Raw genomic sequence first — 26,293 nt, forward strand, 5'->3', positions numbered from 1 at the left:
TTTATTCAGTGAATGAAACACCTGGATGTGCTGCTCGGCACTGAGCCCGACACCGAGGACATGTGTCGCTGCCGTCGTTGTGACTCACACGGACACATCCACTTCACATGCTCTCAGAGTGGGCGGGAAACCATTACTGAACATTTATCAGCACATTTTACTGCCTCATGAAAACTGCAAGAGGCTTGGACTAATTGACCAGAACGTTTTGTCATATTTTAGGCAAAACACCAGAGAACTCATTAAGAACCATGTTTGGACTGGTGGTTTAAACCGTTGAAAATATTTAAAATAGAGGATCTATTACCGTATTTCATTAAAAAAATCTCTCGATTATCTTGATGTAAAAACAAGCTTTCCGTCTTAAAAATGTTCTGCTGAAACGAGTGGTCTGGACTCCCAGCATCCTCTGTGCTCCACAGTGAGTCTGTCAGACTCCGGCTCCCTCGGGCTCCACTCCGTGTGAAACATGTCAGTCAGTGTTATGCTGCTGTGCCCAAGAGAGCATTATTAATATGTTTCCATCACACACACTCAGATATAATCCTAATCACGGCCAAACACACACCGGCCAGCGTGCACACAAACACAGCTCTGTGAACTTCACAGCAAACAGCGTCGTATCTGATCAACGGCGGACACCTCTGACCCTTTTTAATTGGTTAGCAGTCTCATAAAGAAGTCAGAAGGAGCACATGAACGAGAACAGAAAAGAGTCGGTTTTTCAAACTGAAAGCTCAGGAAATCTAGAGGGTCGGGCTGTTTTTCTTGATAAGTATTTTTGAAAGACATCACACTCTGCTGCACATGCCAGGAGGTGTTATAAAACAGGCGGTGGTAAAAATAGATTTCACAGAAAGCCTAATAAATGAAGCCAATGGTCCATATTAGGTCAAGTTTCTTCTTGGAAACCATTTGCAGACGTGATCAATTTCTCCTACAGCTGTGCTGCAAACCAACTCATAGAAAGTCATCTTTTACTGCTGATGTGGAAACAAAATGATCTCTGAGACGCTGACGCGGCTCTTTTCAAATGAGATGGTGGTCAAACCAGTGAAGACAAACTTAAAACCAGAAGTTCAGATGGAAAGACTACAGAATTCTTGTAAGTCAAATGATGGAAATCAATCTGACTGTTGTCCTTATAAAATAAGAGAGCTCAATCATAATTAAAGACGGTTTGTTCCTTTGGTTCCTCAATTTTTTTGCTTCTTAATTATGATCTTCAGCAGAGGAAAGTTGGTTTGATGAACCGGGTTTGGCAGTCGATTCCCTCTGCTGTAGCTCACCTGGGTCTATTGATACACAAAAGTTTTTAGATTTTCTATCATCGTTATTATCCACATCAGCTCTGGGGTTCAGTTCTCTATTCTCATTTACTTCTCATCTCCTCTATTCTTTAATATTTATTATATTTAGTTTTCTGTGCTTCTGTTTGGTGCAGTGTGATTCACGTGTTGTTCCTCTTCTACACTCCACTCCAGGGGAGCGGGAGAGATTTCAGATTGGTGGATCGTCTATGCTCCTGTTCTTGGCTGTGGACTGCGCCTCTGGCTTGTCTTGGCTCTCTTTCATGTGGACAGCCCTAAGGTTTCTTTGTTTTTCCTAAAATCATGTTTTATCTGAGTTTTTCCTTACCGGGAAGGACGGTCTGAGGGCTGAGATAACCAGTTTTATTTAGTCTGTTTATTTTAGCAATTAGCTATAGTTTATATTTCATGACCGATCTTGCTGCTGTAAAATTACTGGCATGAAGCCCAATGAGGCTATTTTTTTGTGATATTGGGCTACATAAATAAAATTGAATTCCATTGTTTCCATCATCAACTGACCTAAATCGGTGGTATGGGGAAGACACAATCCTGATTGGCTATAAAGCAAGGCTGTCTAAAGGTGGCAGAAAAACCAGGTGCTAAGATGTCACACAACTATTTTAAAAGCCAAGAGAACAGATACAAATGCCCTACCTCCTCCCAATAGCTAGCATAACTTCTACGGTGACATTCATCACAGTGGACATGACAGCAACGAAAGATTATACCCCTAAAACCCAACACTGGTAGTTACTGGCAGATCTGAACCACGGACTACATTTACTTTATGACATTACTGACAGAAACTGGTGGTACAGGACACAATATGCAGGAGACCAAGCTTAGCATCAGAAACTGAAAATTTAAGAAATTACCTAAAACATGACACAAATCATGGAGAGCCACAAAGGGTGGAGAAGAGAACAGAAGAGACGACCTGACAAGGATGAACTGAAAACCAGACACTTGGCAAATGAAGTGAAATGAAATGAAGACAGCTGTGGATCATGAACCCGAAACTGGTGGGACTGAGGGACAATTCCAAACAGGAACATGATCCAAAATCCTAATAACTGACAAAACCCAAACCAAACAAAGTCCACAATCTTGACAATTACAGATCACAGATTTGGTACTATGGTCCCTCTGCCTTCACACTGTAATTATAATAGAACGAACCATGCCCTCAGAGGAGGTTGCCGGGGAAGCCTATAAATGGAAAAGCCTAAAATAGACTGAACGGGCAGCAGATGCAGAACAAAGAGGGTTAAAGGTCGAGGTCTGTAGGCTGTAGAGGGTTTGCGCAAATCAATAATTAGATGAATGACAGATAGGAGGATCAAAGGCCAAGCTCAGCAGGGCTCTACAGGACAAGTTGCTGGCATTGGATAAAGAGTTGATTGGGGTCTGGACTCCTAAGCAGTAGCAGTAGTAGCAGCAGCGCAAAAGACCCAAAATTAAAGGCGGCATCTGATCTTTCTGAAGGTCTTGTGATACAATCATCAACACACCAGAAACTATGCAGTACACTAAGTAGTGAGTAGTGAAGGAATCCGGACACAACCTATGTATTTTTTATATATTATTCATGACAAAGCTCCTTTGATTTTCTTCTTTGATTTTCTTCTTTGATCCTCATAGATCAGTTTGATCCTGTATACATTTGTGGTTATTTATTATTAAACCATTTCTACATTTTGTTGTGCAACATCTTTACCACCTACAGAGAAGTTTCATTGTAGCCTGTTGACTCATGAGCGTTTTGTTGTGTGAGTTCAATAACATCAAAGGACGTTCTGTCCTTGTCCATGTTCTTCACATGAAGAGACGACGTTTTCAAACTGAAGGACTTTGATGTGGCGCTTCAGGGTCTTATCGAATCAATAAAAATAATCCAAACAAAGGCTCAAAAACACTCCGGCTGACATGTTTTATTCATTGAAGGAGAACGGCTGGACTGGATGGTTCATTTCTACTTTAAGACTCTCTTGAATGAGCAGACCTTTATTTGTCCTAATTGTATTCTGCTATAGTTCTCCACAGCTGAGCTTCACTCTGATCCGTTTCTCAAAGCCAGATCACCGTCTTTTCATTTTGACCGTATCTTCAAAGACAACCGTATCTGCTTTTGAACACGTTTAGGAAGCCGTTCAAACTCGCTGTTCACACTTAAAACAATTCTTTAGTAATTCTCAATATTTGTGTGTTGTAAACAAGCTGGGATGCAGTAAATATTTTGATTCTTTCGTCGTATTTGTCTCAAAAAGTCAATTTTAAAGCAAGAATACAAAGCAGATGAAAGGGTTAAGCCGTCAAATAAATCTCAAGCAGCTGAAACTGCAGCTCCCTCAGGAGAGCCGTGAAATGTGAACAACACACTCTGCTTGTTATTTGGGAATTTCTTTCCTTTTTTTCTTTTGCAGTAAAAGGAAGAAGTGGCAATTCTCTGGACTGAGGACAGTTTGTTCCGAAAGATACGTGGAAATTGTCCTAAAAGTCTCCCACTCTGAGTCAAACCATTATCTCTCTTAGTACAAATAGTTTCTCTGCTTTATTGACTTTTTTCTTGGGTGGTAAATTAGAAAATAAAGGGTCTTAAACGAGACATTTAGGTAGTGGAGGCAGATATGAATCTTCCTATAAGACTGTACAACCAATAATGTCTAAAGGGCAACTCTGAAGTTGATTTAACCCTTTGATACTGGAGATGACAGCAGTGACACAAAATAAACATTGCTCTACGAACTCCTTTGGTTCAGGACTGTTTAATTAGTCCATTTTACATTGAATAGTTTTGCAGAAGAATTTCAGAAAATGAACTAAAACTGAGTTTGAAGATAAACTGAAGATTAAATGTTGAGCATCGTTTACTCTGGAGATAAAATTTCTTTTTATTTGATGAAGGAACAACTAAAGTGTGGAAATTTATAGTGACATACATTTTGGAATTAAATTGCAGATTCATCCAGAGAAGTTTACATGTAAAAAGTAGACAGATGAGTTCTGGTACGTAAAGCATCCTGATCCGGTGTGGATGATGTGCAGATTACAGCCTCTTTATCTGAAAATGCAGCAGTCAATGATCCAGAAAGCCAAATGAAACAAAAATGAATTGATCTGGGAGCAAATGATGATAGAATTGAGTGAAAAACCTTCTTTCTGAAGTTTCACCTAAAGTTTGTCATCAGCAGTTTGTTTTCCTGATCAAAAACGTCTTTTTTATTTAAAGCTAGTTTCCTTCAACCGAGGTCCGTCTGCAGGACTGTTCTGGAGTGTCCATGTTTGGCTGCAGCTTCACTGAGCGAGTTTTTTTCATTCCGCAGCATAAAGACAGATCTTCAGATTTGTTCAGTGGAGCATCCGAACGCTGAAGCACAGCGAGGGGTCCTGGGTGTTGGGGGGGGGTCTCCTCAGCAGTAGGTCTTGTTTGTAAATGGGAGCCTCCTGGAAGTCACAGTTTGAACTGTGGAGACGGTGTACGAGTCGGAGCCGCCGTCTGTCATCTCCAGTTACAGCTCCAGGAACTGCAGAGCAGCGTTGAGGGTTTGAGGCTTCGCTTCTATCTCAGGTCTGACCCCATCCTGACCCTGACCCCCCTGCTGTTCAGATGATCTGCACATTAGATCAGTCTGTTTGTCTTTAAAGCAGCTTTAAGGTCTTTGATGATAGAATTAGTTTTGAATGATAGACGTCCGCTTGGACGGAGCGTCTCCTCAGGGGGGCAGCAGAGAGTCCGTGCACTGACACTTCAACCATAGAGGACTTTCTAGATCCAAATGAGTGATTCCTGCCCCTCTGGCATTCCAAACAGGAAGTTCTCGCTTGATCCAAGAAGCCACAATCCCATAGACTTCCACAGAGAAATAAACAGCTGTTACTCAGTCATTCTATTGGTCAGAATAACCATTTTCTTCTTTTATGTTTTTGTTCCCAGTGTTACCCTATGGAGAACAATTGCTCTGTGGTTATTGTTGTGGTGCTTCCATCACTAGGGCGGTTGGGGTCCAGAATGGACCATATTTCCGTCCAGATCATCCAGCTGATGAACTGGCTCCTGGTAGATTCCCAGTTTCCGGTTTCTTCACATCAGAGCCATACATTTCTGTTATGATCACAGTCACGTTTCTGTGCCAGTAGTCACTGTGTGGGGTCATGGGGTGTTCATGTCCACAGAGGGATGGGTAGGAAAAGCAGTAAATTGGTTTTCATTTTTACGTTTCTTTAACTGTTTGTCTTAAACTAAAAATAAAGCTTAGTTAGATTTGATCAGATGGAGTAGTCTGGGTTGAGAACCTCCAAACCAGCTGAGCCATGATGCTCCAGATCGGCTGGATTTTGTGAAAAGCTTTCAGGTTTGACTCTCCTGGACAGAGAAAAGTCTCTAAACCCTTGATGTTCAGAATAGCTAATGCTATGAATTAAGAAAGACTGTTGGAAGTAAGGATGTATGTTTGTTTAATGATTTTTGTTTTGTTTGTGTTTTGAATCTTTGGTTTGTATAATTTGTATAGAAAAAATATCCTTTGGAATAAAATAAGAGACAAAGAAAAAACACTTTTTGAATCTAAAAGGTCAAACGAAAGTTTGAAACCTCTTCGATGACATCACCACATGTAAAGCCTCAATCAGGTTTTTGGTGTGAAGCCTGTTAAGACAACTGTATTATAATATGGATCTGTATGACTATAATTACATTTTTCTCTCTAAGGGTTCACTGAGTGGCCTACGACCTTGATATTTCAATCAGGCCACCTTTGTTCAGTTGATACAGGTTTCTCTACTTTTAATGCAGACGGCACGAATCCACCCCTGAGAACATTTGGGGCTAAGGTTTAAACAAGACACGCCTCCATATAAAGATGAGAAGATGAATCATTATTGTGAGAGTGAACCCCATCTTTATCCGACAGTATCTGGGTTGACTCCAGCAAGCCTATGACCCTGAACTGGGTTTAGAAAAATGAATTACCAGGCAGCGTTGAGGAAATTATCTAACCTGTGGAGCGTAAACCCTCTGCTGTGGCTGCAGACGCTTTTAAAAAGTCTACATGTGAGAGAGTTGAAATACCAACACCATTGATGCTGATGTCCCGTTCTGGAGCTTTAGATTTGTTTTCAGGCTTTATTTATGAGGTGAAAGTTGCACCGACACATGAGATCTTTTCTTTGTTTTTCTGCAGATTTACAGCAACAGGAGGTCTGATGAAAGGACCAACGTACAGAAATCTTTTCAATAAATCTGCAGGTTTTCGTGCTTTCTGAAAAATGGAAAAGACCCAGAGGCGTCTCATTAATTTTCCCGTGTAAGCAGAGCTTCATGGTTCCTCAGGGCAGAAGCTGGGATCTTCTCTCATTTTCACATAAATTAGACTCATGTAGACACAAGAGTCAGTCAGGATCAGCACCATGCACGGCTTTATAAAGAAAGAAAAGAAGAGCGTTTGGGTTTGTGAGGCTTCGCTGACTCCAGCTCAGACCCCCCCGTAACACTTGATCACAGGCTTCTTTCTTTGGAGCTGAACTTTGAATCATGAGGTTCCAGCTGAGAGCTCCCGGTGCTGAATCCACGACTTCGCACCGTCTGACGTAACAACACTCCCGCCGTGCTCACACATACCGCCCTGAAAGTTTAAAAAAATAAACTTTCAGCCCCCACAGAGTGTCTGATGAAGAGCTCTCCAACCGGGAGGAGCATCTGGGCAGCTTCACAGTAAAGAGGAGTGCAGGTGACCTTTCACAGGTGCCTAAAGGGCTGCAGTGACAGAGGAAACAAACCCTGGTGTAAATTAGAAATCCTGATTTGAAAATCTTAGTCTCAACTGCCCTAACGGGTGGACACGGATTGTTTGTGGGTAAAAAAAAAAAAAAAAAACGAGTCAAAACCGTGAACACGTAGAGATAAAATGTTTATGTACATTTTTTATATGGGTATGCTGCGGGCGACAGGTCATAGAGAACCCTTTTACAACACGTAAGGACACCGCTCCAATCCGCCTGTCGATCTCACACTCCGATCTTCCCTCGCTCGTAAACAAGACCCCAAGATATTTAAACTCGTCCACCTGAGACAGGATTCCACCCAACGAGAGAGGCCAAGCTACTGTCAGGAGGTGCCCACGGCCCTGTAAACCACAGAGCAGCCCCTCAACCACATGTTCCGGCACTACAGTCTCGCGGAGGACATCGTGTCGGATCATGGCCTTCAGTTCACCTCTCGGGTGTGGCAAGCCATGTGTAGGTGTGTGGGTATAAACGTGAGCCTCACTTCCAGCTACCATCCTCAATCTAATTGCCAGATGGAACGCCTGAAGCAGGAAGTCACGAGGTTCCTTGGTGTTACAGCAGTCGACATCAAGAGGACTAAGTCGATTCCTGGTTTGGGCCGAATATGCCTAGAATTCCCCTCAAGAAGGCTCCCATGGTGCTCACCCCCTTCAGCCTCCATTCTTCTCCTGATCGGGCGGATCTACGGAGCTGCCGGCTGTGGATGAGTGGTTCAGCCGCTGTGAGGAGACATGGGAGGCGACGCACATTCAGCTACGATCAGCGCCGGTCAGAGTCCGATCTGATTCCCGGCCAGTGGGTCAGGCTCTCAACTCCAGACCTCCAGCTGCGGCTCCCCTGCAAGAAGCTTAGTCCGAGGTATGTGGGTCAGTTCGAGATACTCCGGCAGATCAACTCTGTGTCCTATCGCCTCCAGTTGCCTCCTGAGTACCGCGTCTCATCCACCTTCCACATCTCGTTGCTGAAATCTGCCGGTGGTCCTCCGGATGCGGAGTCTCACCTGAGTACTCACTACACTCGATCTGCCATCAACACCTGCGGACAATGTTTGGATGGCTCCACACCTGATTCCCATCAGTTCATCAGCCATTGAAGCACCACTCACCACACTCAGTGCGAAGTATTGCCTGTGTCTTTCTGCTATCATACCGAGCATTTACCTCTGATCTGATCACCTGTTACCTGACCCTAACTTGTTCTTTACTCTGCCTCCTAGCCGCCTGCCCCGGCCTCTTGCTTGGACTTTACTCTGGTTTAGCTCTGTGGACTCTTAGTTTAGCCTTCTTTGTTTGATCATAAAGGTCCAGATCCAGGTTCTGCTTCACTGAAGAACTGAAGCTGATCAAATGATGCTAAACAAATCTGTGATGCAGAATCGAACAAAATATGTTGAAGAGAGAAAACGTGTTTACAGGATAGTGAAGTTGGTCATGAAAATAAAAAAAATAAAAAAAGAAAAGAAAACTGAGTTTTCAAAAGACGCTAAAGAAGGAAAAACGGAGGCTAGACATTCAATAAAAACTCTGAATTGTCCTCCTCCTCCTACTCCTCCTCCATCTCCGCAGATATTTTCTCCCTTGCTGCGAGTTGAAAAGTTCAGACGCTTTTTGCCGTGCAAACTGAATATTTGCAGCAGAAATAATCCCAGAGAGAGTCGAGGTCAGCGGCGCTGGAGCAGAATCATCCAAACAACGAGGCTTTCTCCAATTTATGCTGAAGGTTAAGTGTTTAAAGCAAATCCTAACCAGAGGACTGTCGACGCCAACATGAACCTGCTGTTAAGAAGCTTTGCTGAAGGAGTAAAAAGCCAAAAAGGAAGAAACTCTTTGGCAGAAACAGAATTTATTAGGGAGAGTCGGACTGATTTCACAGGAGACGATGGAACATAAACGAATGCTCTCTTTCTTCTCAGCTTTCTTTGTTTTTGATGTGTAGATCGGCCTTTCTTTCATGTGACTCTTTGTTTCATCTCAGACGTCTTCTGTGAGCGCTCAAACTTTTCCTGATGTCTCACTTCGGTTCCCTCGTGCTCCGACTCCTGACGACCTTCTTTCCGCGCTTAGACGAAAACCGTCAGCTGACCAGACGGTGTCATTCCGGGTCAAGCTTCACCCAACCCGGATGAGTTCTTCTGAGAAGTCTCTGACCCGACCGGCACGCATGAGTGCGAGGGCAGGACCGGAGGGACCTGACCTGCTTCTGATGTTGCAGACGGACCACCTCCAAGGTGATGAGGTCCAACAGAACCAAGCGTGTCTCTAGATGTCTGATGATCAGACAAATGTTTGATTTTGAGTAAAAAAAGTATAAAATATTTAAGATCCTACTTTAATAGAAATAATCTGAAGTTAAGGAGAACTAACTTTACAGGTTTTGGGTTCCACCAGGTCTACACGGCAACCCAGACACTCCTGCTGGATTCTCATGAAAGTGTCTCCAGGTGGAGTTTAACAATTAAAGGTTCGTCTTTCTTATTGACTTTTGTGTTGGGATTTAATAAGACTTTAGGGAAAAGCAGAAGAACGTTAAGGTTTTGTTTTCATTCTGAAGATTCAGGTGGTAAAGAGAAGCTCCACCAACCAAACCCACTGTTGACATGAACATAGATCTACGACTAAAGGAGGCTAACAGCAATTTGACACTGAAAGTATTGACTGTTGTTGCTGAGTCGAACGAGCTTGATTGCACGATTGGAGAAAATCAATGGACTGCAGCAGAGGTCACAACAAAAATCAAGCTGATCTGACTGTATCAGAAACCCTGATAGAGATGATCCGTTCAGGCAATTGTCAGTTTAAATGTTCCCCAGGATTTACATTACAAACCAGGCAACCTCCACTACTTTATCTCACTTACGATCTATCACTTTTTTTTAAAGTCGAGGACCCAAGGAGGACAGTTGTACAAAAAGGATATGCAACGATTCACAGATCGAATCACAATTCTTGCTATTTAATATATATATATATATATATATATATATATATTTTTACAGTTGCTATGTCTTTTTGCTGGGTGTATAAAAACTCAATTAAATCTCCATCATATACACCTTTATTTTTAAAAAGAGATCAGAATCAACAAAACTGAAGAAAAAAAAAGGTCATATTTAGATAGATAATGCAGATTTGGAGGGTTTTTACTCAAATCGGGCTGTTTTTTGCCCAATCTGGCAACACTGCCCCGTATGAACGCAGCATTAGAGTCTGTTTCCAGAATTCATACTAGATCCCCTCATTCAGTTGATCTGGTAGAAGAATCTGTGCTGCTCGGCACCGTCAGGTAACTTTAGTGGTGGTGGTCCACGGCTCGGTTTATGGACTGTCTCACATCTTAGGACGATCTCGTTAAAACCAGATCCGCCTTTCTGGTTTTTCAAGACAAAGGATGGACTTTTGCTCTTTCTCTCTGTAAAGCATCTTCAACACAGATGGGATGTTGTCCGTCACAGCAGCATCCCAGCTAAACCCACCCGTTTCCTCAGCAGGCATAGCTCTTGAGCTCATACAAACGGCGACCTTCTGGTCATGCGGTGTAATTAATTACCCCCTCCAGCCAGAAGCAATTCGCGTGAGTTCAAAGGCGGAAACCGGACGGCTGTCTCTGCGGTCAATGAGGCGGCCGGCGGTGATCAGAGACGCATTAACGGGTGGATAACAGATATTCAGTGAAACGATTAAGATGATGAGCTCTCTCCTGTTTGATGAGAACCCCATCGTCTGTATTATTTTAACATTTTCTGCTCAAGAAGACTCTTCTCATTTACATGTCAACGCCACTCCCAGGTTTTCTGGCTTTAGGACGAAAGAATGGAGCTATAACAAAACGGCCTCCTAACGCTCTCTAAGTCCAGGAGGAGATGTTAACGTGAATTAAGATAGTCTTTCTTTATGTTTACTCAAGGACGACACGATCCTATTGAAGATTAAATGAGGCGGTTTGTAGGACTGCTAATCTGGCTGCTGTTTTCTGTCTTTCTCCTTCATCCATGAGATCAATCTTCTCCACTAATGATGTTGTCTTCAGTGTTTACATGCTGCTGCACTCCGTAGGTCTGCTGTCGAGTTCATCTTTTCTCAATTAGCACTAATCAGGAGATTCCTGCTTGAACATGAATCAGTTAAAGCTTTAGTTCCCAGCTGCCCTTATGGGTGGATACGGGCTATCTAAAACCTGTATGTGCACAGGAAATAACAAGGTTGTAGATCTCCCAGTGAACCCAAAGAGAGAAAATGTTCATGCACATTTTTCTATAGGAATGCTGCGGGCGACAGGTCATAGTGAACACTTATACAACAGGTAAGGGTGAAGTAGGTGAGGCGCAGGTGTGTTAAAGTTAAAGTCCCAATATGTGTCACAGGACTAGGTCTGTGAAATTTGTTCTCCGCATTTGACCCCTCCCCTGGGGAAGAGGTGAGATGCCGGAAGGAAGTTATTGGCTTGGAATGCCTCATTTTGATGCGCTAATTTGGACACAGCGCCACTCGCCCTTACTGGCGGATGCGTGTAACTGCAGTTACAAATGACTGAAAGATCGCGGCTTGGGAACACTTGATCATGTGTTTGATTAAACGGCAGGAGCTGGCGGCGTTTGTAAGTTAGGTGGTGGCGACCGCCACCAAATTCTCTATGCAAGAAAACACTGATAACATATTACTTATGTAAACTGTTGCATATTGGCATTGAAGGGTTACGGTAGTTCAAAGAATGTCAACACCAGAGCTTTATCTCAAAGAATCACATAAATGATCATTTCCTTCAGTGATTCTGTTTCATCTTAGGGAAGGGAACAGATCATTAGACCTTCATCGATGCAGACTTTTGGACATTTCAGAGTATCTGTGCCTTTTGAGGTCTTTAAGCGGCTCACATATATATTTCCCCTGGTTTGTGACTGTCAGCATTCATTCACTCGTGCAGCTCCTGAGCGAGCCTCCGGACAGCAGAAAACCGATTTTTACATCCCAGGAAACTCACTGGCTGGTTGCATGATTGACATTTCTATAGATTCCTTACAATGAGTGCAAAGAGAGGAATTCGCTGAAATCAAAGGTTTTTTAGTGACACTTGTGAACTGTAAGAAGATCTGAGGGGATTTATAGAACTTTGTGTTGAGGTTGTACTCCTAAAAAACTGAAGAAAAGGATTGCCTGTAAGCTGTTCAAGTTGTGTCCTTTGACTCTGGAATATGATTTCTGAGGGAAGACCCAAAGTGGAGCTGTTGTTCTCTTTTTTAGTGGTTAAATCAGTCAGATTTCTAGAGAGTGATCAACCTCTCATGTATCATCTTCAAGCTTTCTGTTTTATGTTTTTTCACTTATGTTTTCTGTTCTGTTAAGATGGCGTCTTGTATATCTAAAGGTCTTTTCCACCTCCTCCAGATCACATGCTGACAGCAATTCATTCAAATACACTTAAAGTCCCACTCGATCATCTTTTGATCTATTTTCAAATCACGATAGTCACGATTATGCCCTTTTTAGACAAAATTTTAGCCAAAGTTAATCAGAAATATCCCTCGTACTGAGAGTTCTCAAACATAATCCTTCAGACACAAATTCTACTGCAATCACACGATAGGGAGACATCGGCAGAATCTTCACAATTTCATGGCGCTGCCAGACTTTTTTGTAAATCGTTAGCTTGGTCACGAATGTAGACGGCGGCATCAGATGTCTGGGATGACGCCATTACAAAGTCAGGCGACAGATGGGTAGCAGCTGGTTCATTGGCCAGCTGCAGCTCTAAATTGGACGATGTATAATGTCTGCAAACGGCGGCTGTCTATATCAGGTTCCACTGGCCGTTAGCTGCCCGGTAGCCTCAGGGCAGAGGGCCAAAATCCAAAACACACCTTAGGAAGCAGGGCGAACAAAATAACTTTCATTGAAAACTCTAAAACTAAATTTTTAACACTTTAAAAACATAGCTTTTTAGGGCAGACTGAACATCTGGACGTGGACGGTACCAGTACCCTAAGCCAGGCCTGGTCCGCATCTGCCACCGCGTCCGTAACGAGTACTAATTTATGTTAAGGTTAGGGTTAGGATACCGGTGTCGTCCACATCCCAGTACCGGTTTGTTGCCCGGAGGTTGGGGAGCCTTGATTAATTACATTTTAGGGACACCCAAAATGTAATATTTTGTCACGAAGGGTTCTTAACCAAACGTCAATATGTGACGAGTTGGGAACGAGAATATGCTGCGATATGTTACAGACGCAGGATAACATGACACCGTTAATAAAAAATATATAAAATGATCTGGCGGGCCGCATATAGATCCAACTTTTTCTTAAATATTAAAAAGACGCAGCACGGTTTGTAAAAATGCAACTGCCGCCTACCATTTTGCTGAAAATCTTGTATTTAGGTTGGAGCATTTTGGGATATATGACCGTCATTTTAGCAGTGCAGCAAAAAGCTTTGACCCAGATGCCAAACATGGGTCTAGTTGTCTACAAGTTAAAGCATCAGAGTGGAGTGAAGCAGGGAGCTTATGTCCCTCCCAGCGTATATTCTAAATCACAAATATGATTGTTTTCAAACTGCAATTTCTTTTTTTATCTGCTCCTGATTTAAATAAAAAATACTCAGAAATCACAATTTGAGCTTAATTTTCTAGTTAGGACCTCCATCATCAGAAAAATGCTACACAAACATAGGAAAAAAAACACACCAAAAAACAGCATTTTCATTGAAGCAGGTCTTTAAATTTGAGTCTTTTTTTTCCATCCATCCACCTATCGCTTTTTGGTAATCAAACGGAGATCTTAAGAGACTTTACCTGCGTTCATCGATCAGTCAGGAGATGGTCCAGCGCTCGCTTCCTGGTTTGGGTCCATAAGTCAACAATTTCTTGAAAAAAAAAATCATCATTTTATGTTTTAGAAGAAATTGTGATGTGAAGCACCTTCAAAAAATAAAAATACAAGAATTTTATGACAGCCTATTAAAAAATAAAGAGTTCCTATAGAACGAAAATAATACCATTAAATGGCTGCTAGTGCTACTTTACTACAATTACACTATGCTAGCTTCACCAGTTAGCTAGCCAAAAGAAATTTCACAGCAAGAAAAGAGACAAAGTTTAAAATAAACAATTAAACCAACACAAACCAGAACCATAACGCATTAAATTATTTTAAAACAAAAATATGTATATTTAAATCACTTTATATAAGCAGTAAGACATGGCTTACCCTCTGGAGATCCCTCGTACTGACGAGACAGGCGCGAAAACACCGGACGTGACAGAAGCAAAAACTCTGCGCTCATTCGGTTTTTCAAAATAAAAAGACCAACATAGTATGTTAAAATGTATAAATCTAATAAAATATTCCGCAAAACGTGTCTTTTAAACTCTGCAGCTCAGTCTGTACTGAGAAAACAGGAGGGAGACCACATAACGTGACACATGTGGAAGCTGTGTTAACTTCCGGTTTTTTACAAAATAAAATAAAAAAAACAATAGGTTAAAAATATGTAAATCTAATAGAACATTAAGTAAAACGTGGCCTTTACACTCTGAAGCTCACTTGGTACAGAGAAGACGGGTGTAAGACCACACAATGTGACACGAACGGGAGCTGTGTTTACTTCCGGTTTTTCAAAATAAAAGGACAAAAACTTATAATTTTACATGTTGAAAGAAAAACACAAAACGGAAGTAAAATATTGTTGTTGATACATTTTTAACTGTTATATGGGATGTTTTGAAGGGTGAATAATAACACTAAAAAAATCATTGTATGTTTATCATTTTTGAGTGCAAGAATTTTCAAAAGTTGAGAACAAACTATTTTACTGTTTTATAGCAAAAGTAAAAACTGTGGCCCTACTAATTTTTATCCAATAAGGACAATTGTCCACCACCTCTTTCAAGATCCAGTTTGAATTTGTTTTTCAATTAAAATGCTTTAATACATCCATCACATTTATTGTTTGCTCATGTCTCCGCATTCTGCTGGCTTATCTATGAAAATGAGAGGCACTCAGCTGCATTTAAACATGGTGGATTTCATGGTTGATTGGATGTCATGACGTCATAGATGTCCAACGAATACCAGAACCGGAACATTTTGTTTTGTTTTTCTTGTCTTATTTTGTGGACTTTGGTTTTGGTCAAAGTGGTAATGGATCAATTGGGGGACAGAGGGAACAAAAGTAAGTAAAATTTAAAAAAAAAAAATATCTCTATGTAAAAAGTTATTTTTGATGCATTCTATGAAGACGGCCACTTTATAGGATTAAATGTCTCATGAATCTGAATGATTCAGAAGTCTGTGTGGACATTAGCTTAGCTTAGCGTAGCTAAAAAAAAATGAATGTTTTAACCACACAAACTTCAACTTTTAATTTTACTGATGCTTTATCAACATATTTGCAAATTGCCACTGTTTTTGCAGTGTACCAGTGGTGGCTGTGAGGAAAAGCTTCAGGTCTGCAGAAGAACCTTTTCCAGCCTCCATCTTGTCTGCAGATATTCTCAGTTCTCCTGGTTCTGTTCAAAATCCAGCTGAAGATAAACGGTCACCGTTAGAGATGAAAGTTTACAGAGATTCCCGTCAGGTTAATGCCATGTCATTGAATGTTTGTGTAAATAAAAACTTATAAGTAATCTGTAGAAAGTCCAAATGAGCTTGAGTGCAGACCTTCATAGAACCAATCCAAAACCAAAGTACACAGTAATGAGATCAAACAGTAACAGGGATTAAAAACTTACTGAGTGTAAGAAGAATCGAGGCAGGAAGAGGGAGATCCTGATGTGAAGTCTTTATTCATTTCATCCTGTTCTGATGATGCAGATGGAGCTCCTGAGAGACCCTCGTTCAGTATTGGAATGCAGTGTGCTTCACAAAACCAATTCTGCAGCTAAAAACATGTTGATTCTGTCTGCTCTATTCAGTTCTATTTATTCTTTTCTGTGATTTCATTGATAGACAAGCTGTGGAAACGGTAAGGCAACACTGCTAAAAAATAAACACCGTTGAGCCAACTAATCCTTTAAGACCAGAAACCTGTCCATGAATTTTATTATACCTTGTTAAGTGAAAATAAAGCCTTTTTATTGTCTTGTCCCTTCTGCCTACATGGTCTTGTTCCATGCACAGATGGTGGTGGTCGCCCTGGTAGACTGAAGGATTATTGGTACTGACGGCCCCCTTCGGCGTCTTCACAATTCCTCTTTTAGGACTGGAGTTTTTTGGGTCGTCACCGATGTTTCTGTCGTTTTTGGGTACCTTTTACAAGCTTAAGATGCTGCCTTCACCCTTCAGAGTTCTCCGTTTCCTTAACAGGACTGCCCACCAAGGCTATCAAACTCCCTTTACTGGTTTTTGGAACCACTACAGCACCTTATTCCCTATTATTCATGTGCAAACTTCCCTGGTTTGATGCCTTTTCCAAATGTTTCGTCACTGGTGCCAAATGCCATTTTGGTTCAGTTTCAGCGATTTGTTTCTGTGCTTCGAGCTATGTTTGGTTGGAGAACTTAGTTCTAATGAAAGCTGAAGATACTGAAGCAAACTCTTCCGTATATTCAGTGACAGAAGACACTGGTGGGGATCTACAGGGCAGCAGCCACAAGGACAATGAAACTTTAGCAGGACATAAAAGTTTACATTCAAGGTGAAATGAAAAAAGGCTGTAAAACCATGGGTCTGGGGGGTGTTGGTGGGGTCATCAGGTCAGGACAGGCTTTAAGGCTCCAGAAGGACAGGAGACCAAAGGCGATAAAGACCTGAGCGACCGGCTGTAGGACAGGAGGTGATAAGAAGAACCCAAATGAAAACATTCTTATCAGTTTAACCGAAGCATCCCACAGGCCGCACCCCCTTAAAAACAGCCCAGATATCTTCATGACCCCCCTCCAACCACTGCAGCACTCTGACTCTGACTCCAGACGACTGTATAGGGCGATCTTCATCACACTTTGATGAAGTTTGCAGACTAATACAGCTGCAGAGACAGCCGTCACAGCAGTTGCTGTGGATCTGTTCTGATGAAACATTAATATGAACCAATAAAAAATAATGCTAATAAACACAAAGTCAAGCAGCCTGCAGGGGAAATACACAAGAGGACTGATGAGCGACAAGAAAACACAAAGATGCACAGGACCACACAAGGACACACAAAGACACACAGAGACACATGAAGAAACACAAAGATAGAAAGACGCAAAGAAACACTAGGACACAACACAAAAGACACAAAGAGACACACAAGGACTCATACAGACACAAAAGAACACAAAGACACAGACAAACACAAGGATGCGTAAAAAAAAATTAAGGATACACAAAGACACAGACACACATAAAGAAACACTAGGACACATAATAACACAAAAGACACACAAGGACACACACAAACACAAAGGGGGGAGAGATGAGGACACACCAGGACTCACAAAGGCACAGTAAAACACAAAGACATAGAGAGACACACAAAGAAACACAAAGACACAAAGCACACAATACAATACAATGACACACAAAGTCACTGGAAGACACAAGGACACAAAACACACAAAATGAGACACAAAGACACAACATCACATAAGGATACACAATAGCACACAAGGACGCAAACACATACAAGTACAAACAGGAAAACTCAAAGAGACATAATAACACACAAAGATACACAGAGAAACACAAAGACACACAATTACCTGATCAAACTTCTCCACATTTTTCTACATTGTGTTCTCTCTCTGCCGTCTTCCTGTCTTTCACCTCAAACCTGGTTACAGCGATGTGTCGCCATAGCAACAGACTTGCTGTAGCTCAGGTGAGATGGACAGGTGTTAAATATCTGCAGTGAAGGACAGAGACAGAGATGTGACACCTACAGGAGCCAGACTTCAGTCTTCATCTGGTTCTGGACCTATACGGTCAGAGAGTGAAGGAGGTTCTGCAGGTTCTGAGCGGAACCGTGATTCTGGATCACAGGAGGTTCTGCAGTTCCTGAACTGAACCTTGTTCCTGGATCACAGGAGGTTCTGTCATTGAAGAACCCAGTTTGGAAGCAGCTGCAGTTTGTTTTTCATCACCATCAGTAGAAATAACCGATCAGGATGAGTTTTAGTTCCTGCAGGTTTTCTTTGCTCCTCTAGCGTTTGTTGTTAATCCTCACCGGAGCGACTTTGACGGAGTGTAATTCCCTCCTCGCCGCAGTTTCATTTCCATCCAGCATTGTGATCCACTCTGCTGTGAGATTACAGAGGAAAGTGCCGACTGTCAGAGCTGACATTAAATCCACAGACTGAACTCTTTCCTGAGTCAGACGCCGCTCAGCAGAAAGAAAATCGTCTCCTGTCCGTATTTCTGCAGATTCATCTTTCTCTGGATGGAGGACATAAACACGCATCATTTCCTGCAGCGTTCACGTTTGGTTCTGAGAATTCATCTGAGATCTCACAAACATCTGAAGGAGTGTGTTACTGAGTGTGTTTGTGTGCACAGTTGTGTATGCTTTCATATATGTGAGCGTACGTGTGGCCATCACATCATGTGTGTAGATGATAAAGTGTGTGTGTTTGATCACATGTGTGATCCAGTGTGTGTGTATCGTGTGTGTTGGGGGGGGTGGACTTACGTGTGTGTGTGTATTATCACATATATGTGTCTTATCGGTGCATGTGTGAATATATGATAATATGTTTATAATCATGTATGTGTGTATTAATTATTGTGTGTATTATCGCATGTATCATGTTTGTGTGTGTATCATAACATATAGGTGTGTGATCACAAGTGTGTGTTTTAACATATGTTTGTGTGAATAAAACCTGATTGTGAGAACATGTATGTGCTTATGTGTGTTTCACAAACGTGCAGTAACACATGTTTGTGTTTGTGTGTTTAATAACACATAAGTGGGATCACATGAGTGTCCGTACGGTCACATTTGTGTGTCATTGTTAGGCACATGTATCAAAGTCAAGGCCCGGGGGCCGGATCCGGCCCTCTGGGTAATTCTATCCGGCCCGATTTTATCTTGAGCTTACTTCTAGCTTGTATAATGTGCGTGTGTTTTGGATTTTGGCCCCTTGTGTGATTGACTTTGACACCCCTGTTACAGTGACATGAATGTCTAGTGTGTTTGTTTGCTTCTGTTCATGTCTGCGTGTCAGATCGACACATTATCACTCCCAGCTCGTCACATATTGACATTTGGTTCAGGACCCTCCGTGTCACTTTTTGACGTTGTGGGTGTTCCCAACTCGTTTTTTGACATGTTGGCTGTTCCTATTAAATCATGGGTCCCCAACCTGCAGACCCCAAACCGGAACCGGTCAAGTATTGGGACGCATCTGGTAGGCGTCCGAAATCGTATCCGATACAGCATCCGGTACGACATCCGGGATTGTATCCGGTACAGCATCCGCAACGACATCTGGGACTGTATCCGGTACAATGTCCGGTACGACATCTGGGATCGCATCCGGTAGAGGATCCGGTACAGCATCCAGTATAGCATCTGGTATGACATCTAGAATCGTATCTGGTACAGCATCCGATACTACATCCGGGATTGTATCCGGTACAGCATCCGGTAGGACATCCGGGATCGTATCCAGTACAGCATCCGGTACAGTGTCCAGTACGACATCTGGGATCGTATCCGGTACAGGATCCGGTACAGCATCCAGTATAGCATCCGGTATGACATCTAGAATCGTATCTGGTACAGCATCCGATACTACATCCGGGATTGCATCCGATGCAGCGTCCGGTACAGCGTCCAGTAGGACATCCGGGATCATATCCAGTACAGCGTCCGGTACCGCGTCCTGAGGGTTGTGGACACTTGGTTTTATGAACATCTAGCACGTCGAAAAACGACCAGGTTTAGTTCTGGTTTTGTGTTGGAATCTTTGCTTTCAATCAGAGGGAACAAAGGTAAAATGATTCTTTGAAAGAGATAACTGGGTTTTAGTGTTTTCGTTGAAGCAGACGTCGACACAGATCTGTCTGCTGAAGGTCTGCTGGACAATCACTCAGAGGAACCAGGTTCCCATCAATGCTGCCATTATTTTGAAAGGATGTTCATAATATTTTGCTCTTGTTCAGAATTTTCAGTGATAGACGTTGAAACTACAGATGATTTTCATTTGGCTGCAGAAAAAGACATAATTAAGGTTAGAAAGTCTCAGTTTTTGTAAAACTAAAAATATTTTTTTGCTGTGAGTGGCTTCAAAGAGCTCTGACCGCTGAAGTGTGAGTCTGTCCTGAAAGCCTTCAGCAGAGCGGCCTTCCCTGCATTAGTGAGGTGTTCCTGTGCAGCATCATTTGGAGAGTGGAGTCACACCGCGGTCCTCAGAGACCGCAGCCTGTCCAGGCAGAAGAACAGCAGAGGGACGGCTGCAGGCTGAGTCGGGGCTGAGTCCGGGTGAAAATCCGGGGATAATGGGAAAGGACAGGCTGTCTTCTTAGCGTTGAACTCAGGTCCTCTTTTCGTGTCCTTGGGGAAATTGCTCGACTTGTTAAACATGCTCTTTCAGAGCGACTGAGCCGTGATACTCAGAAGTTTGGAGATCTAACAAGCAAATGCATTTCTCATGTTGTCATTAGTCCCGTGGCGTTTTGTTGTCAGCCGTTTCTCCACATTTTCCAAACATGTTCTGAGCATCAATGAGGGTCTGACATGGAACCAGCAGCCGGATGGATTACTGGGAATATTCAGAAATAGTAAGTGCAGTAAGGAAAATGAGTCATTGAGACTTTATGAGGTTACGTCAGACAGTTTTAATGAATCTGATCTCGACAGACCACAAAGTGTCTGAACTAACGGCTGACATTCCCATCAACTCTGTGGTTTTGTTGTATTAGTTTTGACGATTAAACGTTTTAAAAAAAGGACCAGACACCAACATTTCTGAAAGAGTTTGAGGATAAGAGGAATATTAGGACGTTTCTGAAGAATTAATCCTCTTTATATTAATACGTCCATATTTTTTGTATCGGTCCATGACAGTCCAGGGAGTATCTCTCCTTCGTTCTAGCAATCTGGAAACAGATCCAGCGGGTTGAGAAGATGGAATTTTTGCATTGGAGGCCTCACTGCTGGATGCTGACTGGATCTTCATGACTGAGGCTCAATGGTTGGTTGCTGAGAGTCCTTCTGGTACCTTCAGCCTTGTTTGGTATGGTTCAGTATTTTCAGCATTTCCATTGTAAAATGGATCCATGAAACAGTACCACACCGTACCTCCTGGGGGCCCCCATCGATTGTAGGTCCATTGAAAACCGGAACGGAAGGATTGGTCCGTTGATTGGTAGAAAGTGAAGACAACACTAAAGAGCACCAATATACCACTCATTAAGGCTGATGTTTGAATGCATTTTATGACGGTATTCTTCTTAGCTGTCCACAAACTTATTTCAAACAACATTAAATTCCTGTCCTACACCATGTACAAAGAGACGAGCTGCTGGATGACCTCCATTGTTGTCGCTTTTCTAGTCGTCGCACTACAATGACACGGTACAGGTCTACTCCATAAACAAAACACCATCAGGAGGAGATATTTCACATCTCCTGCTGATGTGGACTCTCTTTATCTAATTGTGAATGTTTTTAAATTGCTGTTACTTTAAGGATGAGTTGAACTTAAACTAATGTCAGCAGAAGAGTTCTGCTTTACTGACAGAAACTCCGTCAACACATTTCAGGAAAAGCTATTATCCAAAACTTTCCCAAAGCAGCAACAGAGACTTCTTATGTTTCCGTTCCGCCGTGAGGGATTAAGGTGAGAGAACAGGTTGACTTCCTGTAACAACAAAGTGGGAAATGTGCCTCCGAACATCCACAGACAGCAGCAGAGCTCCTCCTCTCACTCATGACACACTGCGGTTTGGGTGACTGGACATTAAAAATGCATCACAAGCCAATTAACATCCATCTGCGGCTCAGCGAGAGGGAAGAAGACAGGCGTGAGAATCAATCAGAAGAGAAAAAGACAAGTTGAAGATGGAGGGATGAACCAGGAGACAAAAGAAAGAAGAAAGCAACAATTGGTTGAAACGATTAGAAAAGTTTCACTCGTTAATCTGTATGCTGTCAGTGGTAATGAGACGCTTGTGTTTCTACTGGAGTAAAACCCCTTTAGGTCCAGTTCTGTCAGCGTCAGAAATCAACGCAGTGGCAGCAGCTGTTTGCTGATGACGTAGTGATAAATTATCATTGTATTAACCTGCAGTCGCCGCCCCCTCATTGGTTGGGCGCCCACTACACGCCCCTCTCTCTCCCCATGATCCCCCTGGACAGAGACAAATCCATAAAAAATGAACCAATTTCTAATAATTGTGGATTTTCTGTTGATTTTATCTCCATAGCAACCACCTTATGTCTGCGTCTTGAGGGATTTGGACCCGTGATTAGCATGTGTATGTTGTCTGTAGCCCGGTACCAAATGGACCTCGGACCGGTACCCTAACTCTAACACGGTACCTGTCCGTGTTTCTGTACCGGACCGGTGCTGGCTGCTCCCATTATATCACATGTCAAGACGAAGCAAATGGACGTGGGCCGGTCCTGTACTAGTACCCTAATTCGGTTCTGGTCCCCTAATCAAGTACCGGTACCCTAATCAACCCAGTGCTGGTCCCACGTCCTGGTACCGGTCTGTGTCCCAAGAGTTGTGGACCCCTGATGAGCGTTTGCATTTTTTCCCTGTCTGTGGAATGGTACCAAGCGGACCTCGGACCAGTACCATAGCCCGGTACTGGAACCCTAACCAGAAGTTGTCCGTGTCCCAATGCTAGACCTGCAGTTTGACCCGAGGGTTGTGGACCCCTGATTAGTGTATGGATTTTTTTCTTGTCTGTGACCTGGTACCAAGTGGACCTCGGACTGGTACCCTAACCTTGTACTGATACCCTAACCCAGAACCAGTCTACATCCCAAGGGTTGGGTACCACTAATTATTGTTTGCATTTTTTCCTTGTCCAAGTTGCCTTTGACCAGTACCAGTTCCCACGTTGGGGACCCCAGATTAGGGTATGCATTTTTTCTCTGTCTGTGGACCAGTACCAAGTGAACCACGGACCGGTACCATAACCTGGTATTGGTACCCTGACGTAGTACTGGTACCTTAACTCAGTACGGTCTTCGTCCTGGTATTGGTCTGTGTCCCGAGTGTTGGGGACCACTGATTAGCGTATGCATTTTTCCCTGTATGTGGCCCGGTAGCAAGCAGACCTCGACCCGGTACCAGTTCTTAAGTTGGGGATCCGTGACTTAATGGGAAAAGCCAGCACGTTGAAAAACAAGGATTTGGGGAAACCCACCAATCAGGGGGCCTGAATCTGAGCAGTTGGCAGTGGGACTGCATTGGTTCACAGCACTTTGCTCGGTCCTCCTTGAATGGTGGAAGAAGGAGCTCTATTAATGAACAAATGCAATTAAACTAGTGAAATTTCTACTTTTCTTTTTGCAGATTGCTACATCAGTAGACGTAACTTGAAGTTTGACTTTGTTCTGAGCTGCTGGTTCTTCATGAAATGAACAATCAGATTAGAACTTGTTAGATATTGATTTTGGTAGAAAAGATCACACCACTCATATATATAAATATATATCTCCTGAAACAGTCAGTAGAAGTCTTGATCCTTCAACAGCTTTTTATTTATAACCATTATTTTTAGTTTTCTTCTTCTGAAGGTTTATTTTCTTTAGACGTTTTCTCTCCAGTGAGTGTAAATAAACCACATGATGTCTAGAGACGTGTCACCGCCGCCATGTGGGCGCCGGGCTGGTGCATTGTGAGGAAAGTTTGTGGTCATTTTGTCTTCTAAATGAGCGAGTTTTCTTCAAACTGCAGAAAGACGTCGTCTTCTCTAATTGAGCCTCTGGAGATCGGCTCCGCCGGCCTAAATGGGCTTCAGCAGTTTGGTATTCTGGCTGCCATGCAGATGATTTATTAAAAGCATCGTTTTCTGACTGAAGTGCAGCTGCTGTGGATAAAGGTGATCCGGAGGTTTGATCCATGGACACGGAGATCTTCTGCTTTTTGACCAAAGTTCTCAGAAGCTGTAATGAAGTTGAGCAGCCAAAAGTTTGAATTTTGGGGAAATGAAAGTGAAATCCAGGTTCTGTGCTTTGTACATGGAGTACAGAGAGCCTGTTACAGGTGTTGGCCGTAGAATACCGACTCCATTAGCATTTAGACTGGTTCTGTGTAAAGCAGAAGGCTTTTTCTGAGGTAAACCTCGCAGAAATACTCTGGATGTTGACTGTTTGCTCCGGCAGAGACTGATACGCTTTTGTTTGGATGGAACATGTATATTTTTGCTATGTCTGCAAAAATGATAAAGGAGGAAGAAGGCGGAAACGATGTGGACGCCGAACAGAACTGAAGAGGACGGAGAACCCCCCCCCCAAAACAAACATTATAGAAATCAAGAATTAAAGCAGAGATTCTGTAAATGTTTATCCTCCAAAGTTAGAATAAAACTTCTAGTTTCTGTTTATTTATGTAACAATGAACAGACTTAAAAAAACATTCAGCCAATAAATCACAGTGGAGTTATTGATTATCTCAAACTCCATTTGGGATTACAGAGACGCTGGAGTCAGTGATTGAAGGTTGGAGGCGGGGTTACAGCCTGGACCGGTCATCAATCCATCACAGGATGGATTATTTCAATCAGACCCGATTGTCTCAATTGGACTCTGATAACCCTGTGCTGATCTTCCTGCATTCTACCCACTTTACTGTAATACCTGTACTATAGTCACTGTACTCTAATCTAATACTTTAATCCCAATACTGTAATGTCTCTACTGTAATCCACATACTTTCATTTATATACTGTGATCACTATACTGTAATTCCAGCACTGTACCCTCTGTACTGTAACCTCTGCACTTTAATCTCAATACTGTAATCTCTGCACTGTGATCCCCATAATTGAATCCCAATACCGTAACCCCATACTGTAATCCCAATTCTATTATTACTTTACTGTAATCTCAGCACTGTAATCCCAATACTGTAATCTCTGTACTGTAATCTATGCACTTTAATCCCAATACTGTAATCTCTGCACTGTGATCCCAATACTGTAATCCCAATACTGTAATGACTGTACTGTAATCCCCGAATTGTAATCTCTGCTCTGTAATCCCAAAACTCTAATATCTGTAGTGTAATCCTGTATTGTAATCTCTGTACTATAATCCCTATACTTTAATATCCACACAGTAATCTACATACTGTAATCTCTTTATTATAATTTCAGGACTGTAGTTCCTTTTCTTTAATAAATCTACTGTAATCCCTGTATTGTAATCACAGTACTGTAATCCATGTACTCTAATGCCTTTACTGTAATCTCTCTACTGTATATATTGAGTAACTATACTTGTAATCCCTACACTGATGTTTTTCCAGATCTCCTGATGAGATTATCTGATCTCTCTTTCTCTGGTGAAGTTTTCTTTTCTTCTTTTTCCTGCATTTCTTTGCAGTGATCCTCCATCAGGAGAGTTTCTGTTTAAGGAACGTTCTCTGACGTTCATGCGTTTGGTCGTCTATCTTCACCCGATCAGATCTTCTAATCGTCTCTAAGTCATCTGAACATCTGAAGGATCCTCTCTTCCAACAGCTCTGCAGGACTTCCTGCTGCTGGAAGTCGTTTCCACCTGAGCTCCTCCTGCAGGTGCAGCCATGCATCCTGTGAGCACGAGCTGCTCTCTGTCATGAGGGAATGTCTGCTCTCTTCTTCTGTGAATCCTCCGTTTACTGACGGCTGATGGAAACCGAACAGCTTCAGTGTCTCCTTCAAATCACGTGATCAAAGATTAACCAGCGACTGCAGCTCTGGGAGGATTCAGCATCTTTAACTGATGAATCAACATCTGGCAGCAAAAAAAACATAAAGCAGAAGCGCTGGAATCTCTAACGTGTTTTATGTCAAACGTTATTAAAGTTTTAACTCGTGAAAGTGCGTTTCAGACTTACACTTTAAAGCTCTTTCGTTCGTTCATAGCTATGCTAGTTTTTACAACCGTTTTCAGGCTCTACCTAAAGAAAGGGCGGCCAATGAACGCAAGTGAAACCAGGATCAACTTAGACCAAAATGGATCCTTTGATTAATAACTGAATTCTTTGACACCAAGTCTTTAATTTATCGGCATAGAGCTGTCCAGATTCATCTGATTTACACCAAAGATATTTACACC

At 42.4% G+C, this 26,293-nt stretch overlaps 1 long non-coding RNA gene across 1 annotated transcript in view; it reads right to left on the bottom strand.

Annotated features, from left to right (window-relative positions):
- The window catches only part of LOC112155925, a 45,277-nt gene extending 29,448 nt beyond the window's left edge, over nucleotides 1-15,829 (bottom strand). The window contains exons 1-2 of the long non-coding RNA XR_002920881.2: nucleotides 14,299-15,829; nucleotides 13,884-13,954 (exon numbers count right to left, since the gene is read on the bottom strand). This is a non-coding gene — a long non-coding RNA (uncharacterized LOC112155925). The remainder of the gene's footprint in view (nucleotides 1-13,883; nucleotides 13,955-14,298) is intronic.
- Nucleotides 15,830-26,293: the final 10,464 nt, after the last annotated feature.

The sequence above is a fragment of the Oryzias melastigma genome, linkage group LG18 (genome assembly GCF_002922805.2).
Source record: "Oryzias melastigma strain HK-1 linkage group LG18, ASM292280v2, whole genome shotgun sequence".
Taxonomy (NCBI): Eukaryota; Metazoa; Chordata; class Actinopteri; order Beloniformes; family Adrianichthyidae; genus Oryzias; species Oryzias melastigma.